Source organism: Oncorhynchus masou, chromosome 24, assembly GCF_036934945.1.
Source record: "Oncorhynchus masou masou isolate Uvic2021 chromosome 24, UVic_Omas_1.1, whole genome shotgun sequence".
In the NCBI taxonomy this organism is placed as follows: Eukaryota; Metazoa; Chordata; class Actinopteri; order Salmoniformes; family Salmonidae; genus Oncorhynchus; species Oncorhynchus masou.
Window position 1 is genome coordinate 54,068,095 of NC_088235.1, and position 20,320 is coordinate 54,088,414.

The window sequence follows — 20,320 nt, forward strand, 5'->3', positions numbered from 1 at the left end:
TGGTCTCTGAGCGCCGTACTCAGATTATAGCATGGTTTGCTTTTTCCTTAAAGCTTTTTTGAAATCTGACACAGCAGTTGCATTAAGGAGAAGTGTATCTAAAGTTCCATGCATAACACTTGTATTTTCATCAACATTTATAATGACTATTTCTGTAAATTGTTATGGCTCTCTGCAAAATCACCAGATGTTTTTGGAACTACTGAACACTTCAATGTATACTGAAATATAAACTTTATCAAACAAAACATATATGTATTGTGTAACATGACGTCCTATGAGTGTCATCTGATGAAGATCATCAAAGGTTAGTGATTCATTTGATCTCTACTTCTGATTTTTGTGACTCCTCTCTGCAACTTTGCTCTGACCTAACATAATCGTTTGTGGTGCTTTTGCCATAAAGCCTATTTGAAATCAGACATTAACAAGAAGTGTATCTTTAAAATGGTGTGAAATACTTCTATGTTTGAGGAATTTTAATTATGGGATTTCTGTTGTTTTGAATTTGGCGCCCTGCACTTTCACTGGCTGTTGTCATATCGATCCCGTTAGCAGGATCTCAGCCCTAAGAAGACTGTAACAGTTTTAAAATCACTATTACCTTATGGTAAATTCCTGAGCGGTTTCCTTCCTCTTCGGCAACTGAGTTTGGAAGGACGCCTGTATCTTTGTAGTGACTGGATATATTGATAGACCATCCAAAGTGTAAATAATAATTTCACCATGCACAAAGCGATATTCAATGTCTGCTTTAAAAAAATGTTTTTACCCATCTACAAATAGCTGTCCTTCTTTGCGAGGCACTGGAAAACCTCCCTGGTCTTTGTGATTGAATCTGTGTTTGAAATCCACTGCTCAAATGATGGCCTTACAAATAATTGTATGTGTGGGGTACATAGATAAGGTAGTCATTAAAAAATTGAATACTTATTGACTCAAGACATTTCAGCTTCATTTAAAAAAAACAATTAGTAAACATTTGAAAAAACATAATTCCAATTAATTTGTTGTCTGTAGGCCAGTGAAAACAAATCTAAATGTAATCCATTTTAATTCTGGCTGTAACACAACAAAATTTGCAATATGTCAAATGGTGAGAGTAGTTTCTAAAGGCACTGAATGTGTGAGTGAGGCAGGTTGGTCAGCTAGCTCTTTCATTGACCACAGAAATAACCAGGTCAGCTCTATGTTGCTCTACGTTTCAGTTCCTTGTGGCAGAGAGAGAGAAGGAGTGATATAACGTTTGGAATAGAGAGAAAGCATGTGAATCCCATAAACAGTTCAAGAGAGACCAACAGCACCGCAAGAGTTTTGAGGATGATAGCAAACGCATTAATGTTTTACTCTCATTGAGACAATCACACACATTATTCATTACACAACAAGCCTTTATTAATTATACTCAATAATAGATGAAAAAACATATTTTGACTTATGTTTACGAAGCACACACACTAACACAAACACTTTCACCTGTACCCTATTTGAATAGCTGGAGCACACCCTGCTTAAATCTCTGCAGTCTTTTCAAACCTGCAATGGTGAGTCAAAGGAAAGAGGGGAGAAAAGCAGTGTTCAATGTGGAATAAAGCCTATAGTATTCCGAATAATATCAGAGATGAGGCAAAGCGAGAGGATTTAATCTGCCCCAAATATGGTCGTGTGATAAAACCAAGTGGGGATTGTTTTGTATGGAGGTCTGAGACAGATATGAATTACGTGAGGTTTATTTAATCTGATACACGTTTCGTAATGTTTAGGCTGCTACAAATGTACTGATATAAGTGGATTCACGTGGAATTCCCGCACGACTTAGTTCAGGTTGGAATTGTCCCACCTGATCTCGCCTCCCACCTGCATTCCATCTTTGAGGACATGTATTTCCATGGTAAGAGCAGTCACTTGACTATCTTGTCTATATAATAGATTGTCTTTGATAATACAGTATTTAATGCTGTAATTATATGGCACTTCCTACACAATGTGTGATCTGCAAGGCTAGTCTGCCCTCTCCTGGTGAATTGAGGGGAAAGGCAATATATTCAACATTGCCTTTAACATTGTAAACCATGGAGACAGGACACCCTCTAACCTAAATGAAGTCAAAGCTTATACACTACAAGAGTATGTGGACACCCCTTGAAATTAGTGCATTCGGCTATTTCAGCCACACCCATTGCTGACAGGTGTTTAAGATTGAGCACACAGCCATGCAATCTCAATAGCAAAACATTGACAGTAGAATGCCCTGTACTGAAGAGCTCAGTGGCTTTCAAAGTGGTACCGTCATAGGATGCCACCTTTCCAACATGTCAGGTAGTCAGAGAGTATGTGGACACCCCTTGAAATTAGTGCATTCGGCTATTTCAGCCACACCCATTGCTGACAGGTGTTTAAGATTGAGCACACAGCCATGCAATCTCAATAGCAAAACATTGACAGTAGAATGCCCTGTACTGAAGAGCTCAGTGGCTTTCAAAGTGGTACCGTCATAGGATGCCACCTTTCCAACATGTCAGGTAGTCACATTTTTGCCCTGCTAGAGCTGCCCCAGTCAATAGGATGTGCTGTTACTGTGAAGTGGAAACGTCTAGGAGCAACAACGGCTCAACTGCTAAGTGGTAGGCTACACAATCTCACTGAACGGGACCTCCGAGTGCTGAAGCTCGTAAAAATCATGTCTTCTGTAGAAACACTCACTACTGAGTTCCAAACTGCCTCTGGAGGCAACGTAAGCATAATAACTATTTTTTGGGAGCTTCATGAAATAGGTTTCCATGACCAAGCAGCTGCACACAAGCCTAAGCTCACCATGCGCAAGGCCAAGTGTTAGGCTGGAGTGGTGTAAAACTCGCCACCATTGGACTATGGAGCAGTGGAAATGCATTCTTTGGAGTGATGAATCACGCTACCTGCCAGAAAGCATAGTGCCAACTGTAAAGTTTGGTGGAGGAGGAATAGTGGTCTGGGGGCTGTTATTCATGGTTCGGGCTATTCCCCTTCGCTCCAGTGAAGGGAAATCTTAACGCTACAGCATACAATGACATTCTAGACGATTCTGTGCTTCTAACTTTGTGGCAATAGTTTGGGGAAGGCCCTTCCCTGTTTGAGCATGACAATGCATCCGTGCACAAAGCAAGGTTCATACAGAAATGGTTTGTCGAGATTGGTGAGGAAGAACTTGACTTGCCTGCACAGAGCCCTAACTTTATTTTAATTTTACCTTTATTTAAGCAGGCAAGTCAGTTAAGAACACATTCTTATTTTCAATGACGGCCTGGGAACAGTGGGTTAACTGCCTGCTCAGGGGCAGAACGACAGATTTGTACCTTGTCAGCTCGGGGGTTTGAACTCACAACCTTCCGGTTACTAGTCCAACGCTCTAACCACTAGGCTACCCTGCCGACCTTAATAATGCTTGCGGCTGAATGGAAGCAAGTCCCCACAGCAATGGTCCAACATCTAGTGGAAAGACTTCCCAGAAGAGTGGAGGCTGTTATAGCAGCAAAGGGGGGGACCAACTCCATATTAATGCCCATGATTTTGGAATGAGATATTCGATGAGCAGGTGTCCACGTATGTTTCGTTTATTTCTTCCTCTGATGTCTGTATTGAAGAGAGAGGGAGATAGAGGGTAAGAGTAGGGAATACAGAGTTAAACCCAAAAGAACATTGGGGTTAAGGAGTAATAACAGTAGATCAAGGGCACTAAAGCTAACCCATCCCATGGAGGAAGGGTGTGAGACATGGAGAGGGCTGTGTGTGTCTCTGTGGGGTCATCTGAAGGTATTTATAGCTACTTCCTCTTGCGCTCTGTTGCCATGACGTCATTCACGTAAGTCTGTGTGTGTGTGTTTCCTGTAGCATGTCTGTTTAACATTTGAGTCATTGAGCACTCTCTTATCCAGAGCAACTTTCAGGAGCAATTTGAGTTTTGCCTTGCTCAAGGGCATATTTTCAGATTTTTCAGTCAGCTCAGAGATTCAAACCAGCAACCTTTAGGTTACTGGTCCAACGCTCTGAACCACTAGGCTACCTGCCTAGACACATCTGTTGTGAGATGGGTGGTCCTGTCCCACCAGCGCCGACATCAGCCGGTCACAGCCAATCAGATGGCGACCCCTCCCCGTTTCATGCCGCGGCTCGGCCGGCATCCCGAAAGCACGCCACTATATTCCGGGAGCGTTCCCGAGTCAGGCAGCGCAAACATCCCACTCCCGGCTGAAAGAGGGCACCGCTGAGAGTGTAGGATGTTTACACTGACTGAAGCCCGGAGAGGTCATTGGTCAGAAGTTAGAACTCACTCTTACCCACAGATCAAGGATAAGATTACCCTAATCATAAACTTTACAGGACTGCATACCAATACTCCTTAACAGCGTACTTTCCTTGTCCCCTTTCCTTCAAGAACACTGTTTGGTAAAAGGACATGACAAGTTTCGACCGTGTTGCTTGTCAGTGGTCAGAAAGGGCAGTAAATAAAGGTAGTATCCTAGACAAGGAAATTAATTTCGAACTATTGAGATGCAGCCCATGATGAGGAAAACAAGATAGCAGACGACTCCCACGGAATAGCATTATCTGACATTTGAGATCCCTGGGTCCCTGGCCCGTGTTCAGCTTTCCGTCATCCCCCCGCCTCTCTTCTCTCCTGAGGATGTAACCCCTCCCTACCACTGTTAATCAACTGGCCTGAACAGAGCCTCGCAGTCATTTCCTATCCTCCCTCTCCCTTTCTCCCACTCTCTCATTCTGAACTCCTTTGGGCACAGTCATCGGAGATGGTGCTAACAGACGCACAGCATAAGGAAAAGTAGCAGATTGTGTGTGTGAGTGTGTGTCCAGTTTGTTCACTTTTCAGTCGTCATGAGGGAAAGGAGACACAGTAAGAAAACCATCTTACTGAACTAAGAGAATTGAGACTCATCCATATTTGTAATCACTGTGGGTTTGCTCCCCTGGGATGGCCTGTCAAACTGAGAGCTGTCCAGAGTGCTGAAACAGGGTGTGCACCCCTAAACATATTTGGATTGAATTGATCAATTCATGTTACAGAATGGCTAGAGTCCACACGACAGGTCTAAGACTCTAAATAAAAGGGAGGCATGACAATCAGTAGGAATGTGGCCCTTGCAGGAGTTTGACTTATTGCTCAAGCTAGCGTACGGCTCTGTTTGGCTCTATGTGCGCGCTAGAGTAAGCCTCTTTGTTTTTATGGCAGACACAGTTGACTCTGTAAGCCTAATAGTGATGGCTATAACAGTTGTCGCTATGTACAAATATCTGTATAGTAGTTGTGATGATAATAGCAGTTGGCAGCTGCAAACATCCGACTGAAAGCCCTATATGAAACACCAGCTTTCAGTCAAGGATGTTTACAGTAGCCCATACTGCCAGTTGTCCTGGAGAGTGTATATGCACACTGCTAAAACCACACATCGGGCATTAGTTGAACTATTCTTTAGTAACATACAGCATAGCCATATATGTATCGCTCCCGTTCAGTTTGGCCTACTATCGCCATGTTAGCACCAAAGGTCCCACAACATGCTAAGTACATTGTCATTGTCTTGGAACAGTCGGTGTTGACATGGCGCCTTTCAAAAATCCCAAATCTCCAACAAACTTGGCTCAGTAGCTACAGCTCTGGAGTCCAGTATAGGGTCACTGGTCTCCGGTATGTTTTCTCTGCCTTTCCTTTGTTGTCCTGTAAGCATGTGACATTCCACGACGGCAGCCCCCCCACACAATGTACTGGCGTCATATTTCCCATGTAAACACCACACAGGGCTTCTGTTTAGCCATCACACACACTCCCACAGGCACACACACACACACACACACACACACAGGCACACAAAAACACACACACACACACACACTCCCACAGGCACACACACACACACACACACACACACACACACACACACACACACACACACACACACACACACACACACACAGAAATAAACTGATTGCCCATTCACACAAAAAGCAGTGTGTCTGCATTGTAGAACTCTCTCCCAGTGGCCTTTCCACCCCTGATCACCCAACCAAAACTCTGACTTCCTGCCTCCCCCTGTTAACCCTCTCCTCCTCCTACCATGCAATCACAAAGTGGCCATTTCTGTGTTTACCATACACACTCCTCCACACCCGCCCTAACCCTACCCTCTGCTGTGTGACACTGGTGTGTCTCTAAATGTAGGGGATAACTGTCTATGCTGTGTGTAGTGTTCTTCAAAAGTTTTCCACAAGTGTGTGTGTATGCCTACATGTGCTTGTGCATGTAATCACATGTGTATGCTGTGAAAAGAAAAGGTGAGGAATGCATCACTACATTCTTTAGCCCTCCCACCTTATTCCAAGTGCTCTACCACCAAATCCTGTTCCACCATATCAACCAACTCTACCTTTATTTCACATTGAGTGAACAGTTTAAGTGTGTTACTGTTGGGCTAACGTCCTTGGAATGTCTGTGTTCCTGTTCAGCTGTGATACCATCGCTAGCATGGTCGGGTGTGTGTTTGTCTGTATAATGTACACAGTACATGTACGTAACTGTATGCGTGGCTGTCTTTGTGTATGTCATACTCGTATGTATGTGCGTCTGGAAACTATATGCTGTACATGTGTATCTGTGAGTGTGTGTGTGTGTGTGTGTGTGTGTGTGTGTGTGTGTGTGTGTGTGTGTGTGTGTGTGTGTGTGTGTGTGTACCACGGTACTGCTCAGGCTGACACTCCCTGCCTCCCTCCCAGTGCTCAGGTCACTGAGGGAACAAAGCAAACTTTATCAGAATACTGCAATCCCACATTCCCCGGATTCTTAGCACTTGGCAACTGGCGAGCACACAGAGCGGAGGAGGGAGGGAGGGAGGGAGGGAGGGGGAGGGGGGAAGGGTGGGAAGCACTGCCTTTCAGTTCTATTTCCATACAGTAGCATTCCTCACTCTTCAAGACGGACCATTCCCGCTGTACTCATAGGTCCAAAACCTCTCCTGCTAAAAGTATCACGTCTGTAATGTGTTATGCATGTGTTGTAATTCCATGTGTCCCTTATGAGGTGCCTTCAGGGTCCTAAATCAAATACAATGTGTAAATGTGTTGGTCACGAACTGAGGGCAGTGTGACCTGTAAATGTTAACATGGTATACAGTATCAAAGGTCCCGCCCTTTTATAGTGCATTCCCTGTCTCCGTGGAAGGTGTCAAAGTCACAGCAAGGTTATGACTCCACCCACAGAAGACTGTAAACAGAGTAGTGTGATATAGGAGGTCGTGGGATACAGTGAAGAAAGGGTTAACGTTAGCTTCTACAGTAGCGGACTGTGCGGCAGTGTGTGTCTGAGAACTTTACTGCAAACAAGCTGGTAATGAGAGGTGCTGAGTTTACAGTGCTCTCTCTCTGGGCTTCTGTGAGCTCTTGGTCACTCTCAAAGTAGAACACAGACACACAAACACTGGACGGAGAACCCTGAATCTCGCTCGGATCAAGGGCCTCAATCATCAAAGCATTCCACCTAAAATCACGCCTGAGCCACATTTCTCTTGCCTGCCTGTTGACAGACACACACACACACACACACACACACACACACACACACACACACACACACACACACACACACACACACACTGCAGCGTAGCAGACCTCACAAGAGGAGAAAGGGGGCCAACAAACAGACTATCACATTTAACTAGGCAAGTCAGTTAAGAACAAATTCTTATTTACAATGACAGCCTACCCTAACCCGGACGACGCTGGGCCAATTGTGCACCGCGCTATGGGACTCCCAATCACAGCCGGTTGTGATACAGCCTGGAATCGAACCAGGGTATGTAGTTTTACTGTGACACAGTGCCTTAGACCTCTGTGCCATTCGGGAGCATGAAGACCTAGACATAATAACCTCAACAGCCCCCAGCTATGCATGATTATAAAAGCCATGCTCTTTGCCTATGCAGACTTGTGACATCCAGGCTTATAACCTCCAAACCACCTAACATTGCAGATTATTGTTCTGGCCAGTGGCCACCATCTTTTGCTTTAACATAAACAACTCTCAACCATGCTCATAGCCGCTCTGCAGTAACCTCAACACTGCTCCTCTATGACAACTGATGACCTCATTCACAACACTAGCTTATGAAGTCATATGACCGCCACACTCCTTGCCTACGTAGGTTTGTGACCTTCCCATTCCACAACTATGAATTCTTATGGAAGGCCCTAAAAATTGTCAAAGACTCCAGCCACCCAATTCAAAAATGGTTCTCTCTGCTACCAACTATCTGACTGACTCTTTTTGCTCTTTTGACTCCTCACATACACTGCTGCTACTGTCTAATTCCTATCCTGTTGCCTAGTCACTTCATCCCTACCTATATGTACATCTCTACCTCAATTACCTCTTACCCAGACACATCGACTCAGTTATTCATTGTGTTATTATTTTTTCTATCATTTCTATTGTTTTTCTCTGCATTGTTGGGAAGGGCCTGTAAGTAAGCATATCACTGTTAGTCTACTCCTGCTGTTTACAAAGCATGTCACAAATAAAATGGGATTTGATTTATGACCTTCAATCTCCTAAAGCCTTATGAAGGCTTGTGGTTGTCACTGCCTGGGATGTGTGTGTTTAGCTCAGTTCTTTGGTTCGGACACATGTTTCAATACCCTATCTGATAGCACAGACCCTGCCCCCTTAACCCCCCTCTCATCTCTTCTCTCTCAAGCTTTTTCCGAGAAACTCTGAGACGCCCCAGGGTGGCAGTCAAATGACCTTGGGACAGGGCTCTGCCGGGACTTAATCGAAACGCTGGTATTCCCGAGCACGATCGTGAACGCTAACAGGACAGGTGAGCCATGACACTGGAACACTGATTAACACGGCTAACTCTCTAAGGTCTGCCAGGGGTTAACGTCCTGACACCCGTGATCTCAATGCAAGTGGAGCAGAACAATTTCCTACATAATACTAAGCTTGAGAGAGAACAATTTAACAGTCAGTCATGGTGGTGTGTCTAAACTTAATGGGTGAAAGAGTGTGTGTGCATGTAGATGTGTTTAACTATATTTTGTGGGGTCCAGAGGTCCCAACAAGAATAGTAAACTAACACAAATTGGACCATTTTGTTAGTCCCCACAAGGTCAAATGCTATTTCTAGGGGGTTCAGAGTTAAGGTTAGAAAGTTTTAGGGTTAGGATTATGTTTAGGGTTAGGGTTAGTTTTAGGGTTAGGACTAAGGTTAGGTTTTGGAGTTAAGGTTAGGGTATGGGAAAAAAGGATTGTTAATGGGACTAAATTGTGTCCCCAAAAGGTAAGACTGTGTGTGTGTGTGTGAGAGAGAGAGAGAGTTTATGTGTATGTGCTTATATGCATTTGTGCTCTTGCATTCATGTTTGCGAGTGTGTGTGTGTCTCCACAGTGAAAGAAGAATGTCTAACTCACACTCCCAGCCCAGTATAAACTCCATGCCCTGGCCTGTTCTGAGAGACAGGAAGTGCTCCTACCATCTCCATGGGAAAGAGTGGAGCCGGAGACCCCTCCTCAAACAGAAGGCGGGTTTAGATCAACACACAAATCAGGTTCTCACACACAAAGAGCTTCCCTTTACAATACCTTACAGAAAACCACTAACCCTTACAGTTTAACTATGACTATTTAGAGGTGAAAAACATGTCATGCCTTTGTGATGTATGTCAGTGTTTTCAGGAGGGTGTTATATAGACACATTTGGAGGTAGATGTAAAATAAAGAGTAGCGGAGCCATATCTATAACTTGGGGGTATAATAAACAATATATAAAAAGTCAGCTATAAGCCTAACTAGAACACTAGGCTATTTATCCCTGAATAAATTGCGATTTTTTTGTTTTTTTGTTTTCAACAATCAATTCTTATTTATAAAATGTTTCTAAGCATGATTTCCTTTGTTTCTAAAGATTAAATAATAGTCTTGTCTGCACCGTGAAATAGAAGCGCTTTCTTCCCGCCATGAATGGCTGGCAATTCTCCGAGCTTTACAGCGCCATTGAACTGCTTGGGGATGCAATTGACGCATCCCAGTGGAACTGCCGAGCTGCACCATGTATATTTTTTTTATCCCTGAGGAAACAGAGGAGGTGGAATAGGTGAGGTTGAGGCTCTTCCAAAAACTATCATCGTTTTCTTTGGACATACTCTAGGCTACTTACCGCTTCACCTCATCAACGAAAATGTAAAAAAGTTAACAGCGTTAGGCAAGTTATGCCGGTCCGGGACGAATAAACTCTCCGCTTTCGCGGTACAGGCAGCCCGATATGTCTTGATAGTAGGTTGTACTGTAGTGTTTGCAAGAATGGACAACCGCTGGTATCATGCTTCATTAAAATCAGTCTCCGTTGTGTCTCTGACAATGTCTACCTGGACACAACATTCCCGGTCGAGGCAATTGAGTTGTCTTCAGATAAAGTTCACAAAACACCAGAAAATTATCCAGAAAAGCACACTTATCTGGCTTTAAAGTGTGGATGTACAGAACTGCAAAATTTCAAAATATTCTGAGGAGACAGTTTCCGGGTAAAAGCGTCCTTGTCCTCTGTCTTTTTCGAACTGTCACCCTTTCTTTCGTCCTGTCAGTCTGGAGTTTTTCTATTAAGATTCTTGGACTCGAGTCCCTCCCCTTTCTGGCAGAGCTGACCAATGGCAGAGCGGACTGTGCGCATCGAAGGGGAAATAATAGCCTGTTCGCCAACGTAACCTTGCGGGCGTCCTTCCGTTGCCATCCATGACCTCCAACTGTCCGTCGGTGTTCCAAGGCTCGAGAATAGCACCTCCATCCGTTATCTTTTACTGTAGGCAATATTGAATTAGTGGTGAGTTGACAATTTCCCTTAAACGCACACACACACATACCTCTGCAATGTGTTCCTCTATAGTTTTCACCTGGCCCATGGAATCTGTGAAATTAAATGACCAATGTGCCCACTGCCCTACTGAAGAAATTAGAGTAGTAGCCTCATAATAAACTGTCTGTAATTTGGGGTCAGATACTATAGATTAATAGGAGAACAGGAAATAACCTCTTTATGTCTCTGATGCCCTTGGTCACTTTCACACGCGCATGCAGGCGCACACACAGACAGAACTGACGAATAGAACTGTAAGATGCCCATGCATCTCCCCCCTATTTCCAAAACAATGTTTAGGACACAAACCAGCCTTGCCAGGAGAGACCAGCAGGGTAGCAGAGCAGGTTTGACTGTCAGAGGAGAGGTTCTGTGTTAGTACTCATAGCAGTAATGTGAGATGTCTCAGAGTGAGTGGCAGTGACACCCAAAGCACCTTCAGATCCCTCTATACCACACATGTCCTGTCTCAATCAAATCTAGACCATTTTGGGGGTGACGTCTCTGGTGACAAATGGTTTAATTTATCTCCTTTCCATCACTAATTTGAGCAGGCAGGATTATGTTTTATTATTTTTAACATCAGTGCAGGGGAAGGAACGGAGACTGGAAGGGGACACCACTTCCGACTATTGCAATGAAACACACGGGTTCAGTCAGAATTTCCGAACCCCTACATTTGAGAGACTATTGAGATGAGATACAATTGAAACCAACTGAAGCAAATTGCTTTTCAGTGACAAGCTTTATATTCTGCGCCATCTAGTGGAGTAATCCGAGCTGTACATGACCTTTGCCAGTCGGCCACAACACATACAAGGTGAAAGGGACAATCCATACGTAACTTTGTCTGTAAATCTGTTAGTATTTATGATTGCCATGAACCATCATGACTTTTAAGGACTCCAAATGAGACGTTGAAATGATAGCCTATGTTTGTTTTAAAAACAAGCTTTATTCCTGAATTCCTATGTTTACAATTGATCAACACTTTCCAAATACTGGCTCTAAATATGAGCATTGATTTGAGGATTATAAAACATTGCAATTCTACGGATTGCTAAAGACACAGTTATGGTAAAGAGTCTATGGGATGGAAAAATTTCAATTCAGTGCAGTCTATCAGTTGTTTTTGTGTCTGAGTGTGTCTTCTCGGCTCGTCTATGCTCTTTCCATGCCTTCCTCCCTCGCTCTCTCTCTCTTTCTTTCCATGCCTTCCTCCCTCGCTCTCTCTCTTTCCATGCCTTCCTCCCTCGCTCTCTCTCTTTCCATGCCTTCCTTCCTCCCTCGCTCTCTCTCTCTTTCCATGCCTTCCTCCCTCGCTCTCTCTCTCTCTCTCTTTCCATGCCTTCCTCCCTCGCTCTCTCTCTCTCTCTTTCCATGCCTTCCTCCCTCGCTCTCTCTCTCTCTCTTTCCATGCCTTCCTCCCTCGCTCTCTCTCTCTCTCTTTCCATGCCTTCCTCCCTCGCTCTCTCTCTCTCTCTTTCCATGTGTGTGTGTTAGTGTCAGTCATCTATACTCTGTTATTTTGTTTTATTGTATAATGATGCATTATTCTCCACGACAAGCCATAGTCTTTTGTGTGTGTGTCTGTGTGTGTGTGTTTTAGTGGGGGTCGTCTATATTCTTTGTGAAGTGTTCTCCAGTGTACAGGCCATCTGCAGGCTGTTGGAGCGAGCGGACCATCAACCATGGGGGTCCAGCACCACTTCACCCAGACCAACCACTCTCCTTCGTATAGGCCGGGGCCTCGTCTGCTGCTGCCTCCTCACTGTTTCCTGCAGGGTACACACACCGCGGAGAGCGATGGATGAATTTGTGCATGGATGAAAGTATAAATGGACAAATGAAGGAATGGATGTTTAGCCCAATGCAACATTACTGGCTTCAGTTTATCACTCTGTCATAAATCATATGTGTGTCTGCGTGACACTGTGTGTTTGTGTGTGAGGGAGATAGTTACCTAGTTACCATGTGGAACAGGATGAGTTTAGCCATGAGTTTGGATGTGTGACCTTCATGATGGCTTCTCCATATCCTGTGGGGGACACTGCTCCCACCTTGTTATCAGCATAACCCCCACATCCTGGCACACACACACACACACACACACACACACACACACACACACACACACACACACACACACACACACACACACACACACACACACACACACACACACACACACACACACACACACGCCCTTCTACGAAAGAAAAAGGATAAAAGTATTGGGACAGTGACACAATTGTTGTTGTTTTTGGCGCTGTACTCCATCACTTTGGATTTGAAATTATACAATGACTGAGGTTCAAGTGCAGACTGTCAGCTTTAATTTGAGGATATTTTCAACCGTATCGCGCAAAGATGTACACTAAACATAGAATCACATCATGTATCCGTCTCTGATAAATTGCAAATGTCTTTGCAAGTGATGTATAAAAATATGCTTAAAATGAAAACCAAGATGATCGCATTTAAACATAAACAGTAAGCCAGGACTGCCCAACCCTCTTCCTGGAGATGTACCATCCTGTAGGTCTTCAGCCCAACCCTCTTCCTGGAGATGTACTGTCCTGTGGGTCTTCAGCCCAACCCTCTTCCTGGAGATGTACCGTCCTGTAGGTCTTCAGCCCAACCCTCTTCCTGGAGATGTACCGTCCTGTGGGTCTTCAGTCCAACCCTCTTCCTGGAGATGTACTGTCCTGTGGGTCTTCAGCCCAACCCTCTTCCTGGAGATGTACTGTCCTGTGGGTCTTCAGCCCAACCCTCTTCCTGGAGATGTACTGTCCTGTGGGTCTTCAGCCCAACCCTCTTCCTGGAGATGTACTGTCCTGTAGGTCTTCAGCCCAACCCTCTTCCTGGAGATGTACCGTCCTGTAGGTCTTCAGCCCAACCCTCTTCCTGGAGATGTACCGTCCTGTGGGTCTTCAGCCCAACCCTCTTCCTGGAGATGTACCGTCCTGTGGGTCTTCTGTCCAACCCTCTTCCTGGAGATGTACTGTCCTGTGGGTCTTCAGCCCAACCCTCTTCCTGGAGATGTACCGTCCTGTGGGTCTTCAGCCCAACCCTCTTCCTGGAGATGTACTGTCCTGTGGGTCTTCAGCCCAACCCTCTTCCTGGAGATGTACTGTCCTGTGGGTCTTCAGCCCAACCCTCTTCCTGGAGATGTACTGTCCTGTGGGTCTTCAGTCCAACCCTCTTCCTGGAGATGTACTGTCCTGTGGGTCTTCAGCCCAACCCTCTTCCTGGAGATGTACTGTCCTGTGGGTCTTCAGCCCAACCCTCTTCCTGGAGATGTACTGTCCTGTGGGTCTTCAGCCCAACCCTCTTCCTGGAGATGTACTGTCCTGTGGGTCTTCAGTCCAACCCTCTTCCTGGAGATGTACCGTCCTGTGGGTCTTCAGTCCAACCCTCTTCCTGGAGATGTACCGTCCTGTGGGTTTTCAGTCCAACCTTAATTTAACATACCTGATACTACTAATTAGCTGCTCAACAAGACCTTAACTAGCTGAATCAGATATGCTAAATTAGGGTTGGACTGAAAACCTACAGGACAGTAGATCTCCAGAAAGAGGGTTGGGCAGCCATTAGGTTATAGGCCTATTTATTAAATCATAGTGAAATACATCTCATGTTCAATCAATTGAGTTCTATTTTGCTACTTGTAGGCTACTGTCTGTAATTTGTCTCAATATATTTTGTGATCTGTAGTCTAACGTGTGCAATGACGTGCCAAACTGTCACGCCTTGGTCTTAGTATTGTGTGTTTTAGTTTATTAGTTAGTCAGACCAGGGTGTGACATGGGGTTATTTTGTATTGTATTTTCATATTGGGGTTTTGTAGTTGTTGGGATTGTAGCTGGTTAGGGGTGTGTGTGTGTGTTAATTAGGTTGGCTGCCTGAGGCGGTTCTCAATCAGAGTCAGGTGCTTCTCGTTGTCGCTGATTGGGAACCGTATTTAGGTAGCCTGTTTTTCGCTTTGCATTTCGTGGGTGATTGTTCCTGTCTCTGTGTTGTTTGCACCAGTCAGGCTGTATTAGGTTTTGTTCTGTTTGTTGTTTTTTTTGTATTTATTTAGTTATTCGTGTTAGTTCGTTCGTTTTGTCTTCTTTAAATAAACATGAGTAACTTACACGCTGCATTTCGGTCCGACTCTCCTTCAACAACAAAAGAACGCCGTTACACAAACAGGTGATTTAGTGAATTTTTATTGGGTAAGCTTAAGAATAATAAGAATAAGAACCTGCATCAATTTGCAGACAGTGGTCAATCTATTGTAATCTTTGCCTGGTCCAGATATTAGTCAGTCAGCCTATGCATGTGCATGTCGAGACAGCTCAAGATGTACTCTTAAGGAGCCTACCTTTAGTCCTTAAGGTCCAAGGATCTTATACAGTTGAAGTCAGAGGTTTTCATACACCTTAGCCAAATACATTTAAACTCATCTTTTTTTAATCTTTTTTTTTTTTTTTTTTTTTTTTTTTTTTTTACAATTCCTGACATTTAATCCAAGTAAAAATCCCCTGTTTTAGGTCAGTTAGGATCACCACTTATTTTAAGAATGTGAAATGTCAGAATAATAGTAGAGAGAATGATTTATTTCAGCTTTTATTTCTTTCATTACATTCCCAATGGGTCCGAAGTTTACATACACTCAATTATAATTTGGGTAGCCTTCCACAAGCTTTCCACAATAAATTGGGTGAATTTTGGCCTATTCCTCCTGACAGAGCTGGTGTAACTGAGTCAGGTTTGTAGGCCTCCTTGCTCACACACACTTTTTCAGTTCTGCCCACACATTTTATATAGGATTGAGGTCAGGGCTTTTTGATGGCCACTCCAATATCTTGACTTTGCTGTTCTTAAGCCATTTTGCCACAAATTTGGAAGTATGCTTGGGGTCATTGTCCATTTGGAAGACCCATTTGCGACGAAGCTTTAACTTCCTGACCGATGTCTTGAGATGTTGCCTCAATATATCCACAACATTTTCCTACCTCATGATGCCATCTATTTTGTCAAGTGCACCAGTCCCTTTTTCAGCAAAGCAACCCCACAACATGATGCTGCCACCCCGTGCTTCACTGTTAGGATGATGTTCTTCAGCTTGCAAGCCTCCCCCTTTTCCTGCAAACATAACAATGGTCATTATGGCCAAGCAGTTCTATTTTTGTTTAATCAGACCAGGGGGTATTTCTCCAAAAAGTACAATCTTGTCCTCATGTGCAGTTGCAAACTGTTGTCTGACTTCTTTTGGCGGTTTTAGAGTAGTGACTTCCTTGCGAGGCGGCCTTTCAGGTTATGTCGATATAGGACTCGTTTTACTGTGGATATAGATACTTTTGTACCTGTTTCCTTGAGTATCTTCACAAGGTCCTTTGCTGTTATTCTGGGATTGATTTGCACTTTTTGCACCAAAGTTCATTCATCTCTAGGAGACAGAACGCTTTTCCTTCCTGAGCGGTATGATGACTGTGTGGTCCCATGGTGTTTATACTTGCGTACTATTGTTTGTACAGATGAACATGGTACCTTCAGGCATTTGGAAATTGCTCCCAAGGATGAACCAGACTTGTGGAGGTCTACAATTTTTTTTCTGAGGTCTTGGCTTATTTCTTTTGATTTATCCATGATGTCAAGCAAAGAGGCACTGAGTTTGAAGGTAGGCCTTGAAATACATCCACAGGTACACATCCATTTGACTCAAAATATGTCAATTAGCCTATCAGAAGCTTCTAAAGCCATGTCATAATTTAATGGAATTTTCCAAGCTGTTTAAAGGCACAGTCAACTTAGTGTATTTAAACTTCTAACCCACTGGATTTGTGATACAGTGAATTATAAGTGAAATAATCTGTCTGTAAATAATTGTTGGGAAAATTATTTGTGTCATGCACAAAGTAGATGTCCTATCCAACTTGCCAAAACTATAGTTTGATAACAGGAAATTTGTGGAGTGGTTGAAAAACGAGTTTTAATGACTCCAACCTAAGTGTATGTAAACTTCCAACTTCAACTGTATGTTATTATCAGTGGTAGACTGGCTCTGGCAGCCAAATACTCCCATCTAAACATGAATTGATAATCAATTGATGTACGGTTCTGGAAACACAAAGTCCTTTACCTACATATTACACCAAATTCATTTCTCAAACGCTAAATATACACTCACTGTACACCGTTTTAACCTGCTTTATCACAGTTGCAGCCAACATTATTTTAAAGTGACAAAATGTTTCTGGCTGCCTTCTTCTGTTACTGACAGGTGTTCCCCAGCAACCTAGATAGCTCATTTGCACAGGTGGTCCCTCCGTCTTCCGTAAACACGCGCTGTAACAAGGAGATATGTCCGCTGTGGGAACACTAACCCTATAAAAGTGTGTATCGATTTTAACCTTTTGATTAAAAAAAATATATATATATATATTTCTCGCTGATATGAAAGATAAGGTCCTTATGCTTCCAAACCCGTACCTCAAGCGATGTGTGTTAATGTTCAGACCGAGAGCCGGGGCTCTTCTCAAAACTCCCCCTTACAGAAGATTCCTTCGTTCAATGACTTATGTGTAATGTAATGGAACTTAGAGTCGTGATCAAGGCCTATATGCATATCTGTATATTTACTGGCCTATTTACCCTTTGTATGCCTTCACTCAGCTCACACAGTTGTGTATGGAATGCGTTGGCTTGTGGGGACAAACTTGTATTACAAATTACTCTTCTATCTCCATCCATATATTTATATCTGCCTGGTTCAGACATTCAATACAGTATATAGCGGTTTCTAGCTTGCCCACACACTCCTTTATTTTTTACTAGTGATCTATGAAACTGTTGACAGTGATTCATTTCTGAATACCATGTCAGATAATGGGGATATTTTAGTGAATTGGGTAGCTGATCATTGGTTGTTGACCTGAGTGTATTGATTTACCAACATCACTAATTAACACGAGGAATGTTCCTTGACAGAAATTTCTCAACATGTGACTCCACTAACCACATTTTAAATTAAATGCATTTGAAGTAATAGATGTTTTAGCCCGTTCTGTGTATGTGTGTACACGTATGTGCATGTGTTTTGCATTTGAGTGTGGGTGTTTGTGTGAGTATGCTGTGTATGTACTGTATGCCTGTAACTTTATGAAGCAGTCTAGGAGTGTGAGGCAGCAGTGTGTGTTGTTCAGACTGCTGGCTGTAAAATTCTCCATGGTGAAACATTAATCCAGCAGGTAGTGAGTGGCTCCACACCAGCACACATTCCTCCACGTCCCAGGGGTTCAGGGTTCACCAAGCCACTCAGCTCCAACCACTACATCGCTTTCTGGATCACTGTTAAAGCTGCAGGTCTCTCTCTCCCTAGTTATTTTCCCTCCATCTTTATCTCTTCTCCCGCTACTCCTCTCTTTCTCTCTCCTACTTCCTCTACACATCTCTTAATCTGTTTAACCTCGTGACAAAACATCAGCTGACTCACCGATACAGGCTGTGTCCCCCAGCCTGCCCTCCATCTTGTTCAGCATGCCAGTGAAGATGGCACAGGCTATGTTCCCTTCCGCATCCACCGCCCCTTCCATGCCCATCTTCCCCACACACAAACACACACTTCAATTAAAATGTAATTAACATACCTGTATATCATGTAATATCACCCGTATGATATAATATTTGCATGAAGTTATGTAGCCAATTGGATGGAAACTATAGCCAGTTAAATCTGGTAGCACTTTATTTTATGGTACTGTTTCTACTGGTATTTACCAAAAAATATAAGGTAAATTGATACGTATTTGGTAATTCCATATGTTATTATTGTGTATCTATTACCATGTAACCATGCACCAAGTCAATACAACTATATAGATTAATTAATGGAGCCATTACCTTATCTGACCCTTATCTGGTGTGTTTTTTTCTGGCCATGTGACCTGGCTAGAAAAGACTCCAGGCCCTAGTCATGGGTGTGTGTTTACCTGAGTTGTAGTGGTGGTCATTCTCCAACAGAGTGACCCCTCCACCACGGCGTCCATGGCGCTGCCCCCGGAGTTCAGCGTAGCCCCTCCTAACTGCAGCCCAGACCCACGCAGACGACAACTCTGCACGCCCCTTAGGGTTGTGCTCCGCTCCCCATAGACCAACACAGGCAACATGTCTGCCAGAGAGGCGGAGAGAGAAGTGGTGAGACACGGTTACAGCGAAATAAAGTGGTTATACTCAAGGTTTGTGTTACACATGGACTCCTGAGAATGCCCATATTGATATTTAAATCATCTTGAAATAGAGGTGTCCTGATTTGCCCAGTGTCTAATAACAATAAGGACATTCTGGATACTTGAACTACAGTCAGCACCAAAACACCTGATTCAAACCATTCGGTTGTGTTAGAGTTGGGCAGGAACAAAAGCCTTCACCCCCTGTAGCTCATCACGACTGGTGGGTATACTTTGTGGAACGTTCCAACATGAATCTGTTCCAAAAACTACGTAAATAACAAGGTTGCCAACAAACAACACATACAAGGTGTATAGCTGCAGAATAAGATATCGGGCAGGGTGGGCTATTGGGATATATCATTAAGTTTTTCACTCACCACTTTCATTCCTAAAAATATCTGTCCTCACTCTGGTCGCCTATGGACACACATTAAGAATAAGCTACGTGGTGAGTTGATGCTTATTCGGCAGCTAACTTAATTAGCTCGGTGAATTGATCATGCTACTTTGTATGCGTTGTTTGTTGGCAACCTTGTACTTTACGTTTTTGGAACAGATTCCTGTTGGAACGTTCCACAAATTATACCCACCCCTCACGACCCGGTGGTGACCACTGGTGTACATCAATACTCCACATAGTGCCAATGCTTCCCGATCCAAAACGAATGAATTTGGACGTGCTCAGACACGACGGAACGCATTCATGCAGCGCAAATAAATTGACCTATGTACACTCATATGAATGTGTGTACAGAATGACAGTACTCAACGTTGATATACATTTGCATACACAATGAGATGGTATGCGTTTATACTTTTGCTAAGAACCTGTTCTAATGTTAATATTAATTTCAGCGCTCCACAGTAGTGACGTCACGAGAAAATATAGTATTCACCATATCAAAATAAAAGTCCTTTGCAATTTGCCTATTTTTCAGAGGTTATCCGAGAAAACCACTGTCAACAGAAATAACACTAATAATTATTGTTATTATTACTGTAATGATCATTTCTTGGAACAACAATGTGTAGCTTATGTGGCTTTTAAAATGCTACCATGTGTTGCAAGGAAGCATTGTCTAGGCCCAAATAAGAAACATACACATGTTTAATTTTCAATCATTACAAGTTACAGCGAAATCACTTATGCACAGTGGTGATGTTAGCATGTAAATCTTGGTGGGTCAAACAAAAACAAAAACGCTTTGA

The 20,320-nt window shown here is 43.5% G+C and overlaps 1 long non-coding RNA gene across 1 annotated transcript; it reads right to left on the bottom strand.

The window, feature by feature from the left end:
- Positions 1 to 253: 253 nt before the first annotated feature.
- Positions 254 to 10,761, bottom strand: LOC135512331 (uncharacterized). The gene is made up of 3 exons (XR_010451398.1): positions 10,200 to 10,761; positions 9,972 to 10,110; positions 254 to 3,609 (listed from the first exon to the last, which is right to left on the bottom strand). It is a non-coding gene; the product is annotated as an uncharacterized LOC135512331 (long non-coding RNA).
- Positions 10,762 to 20,320: the final 9,559 nt, after the last annotated feature.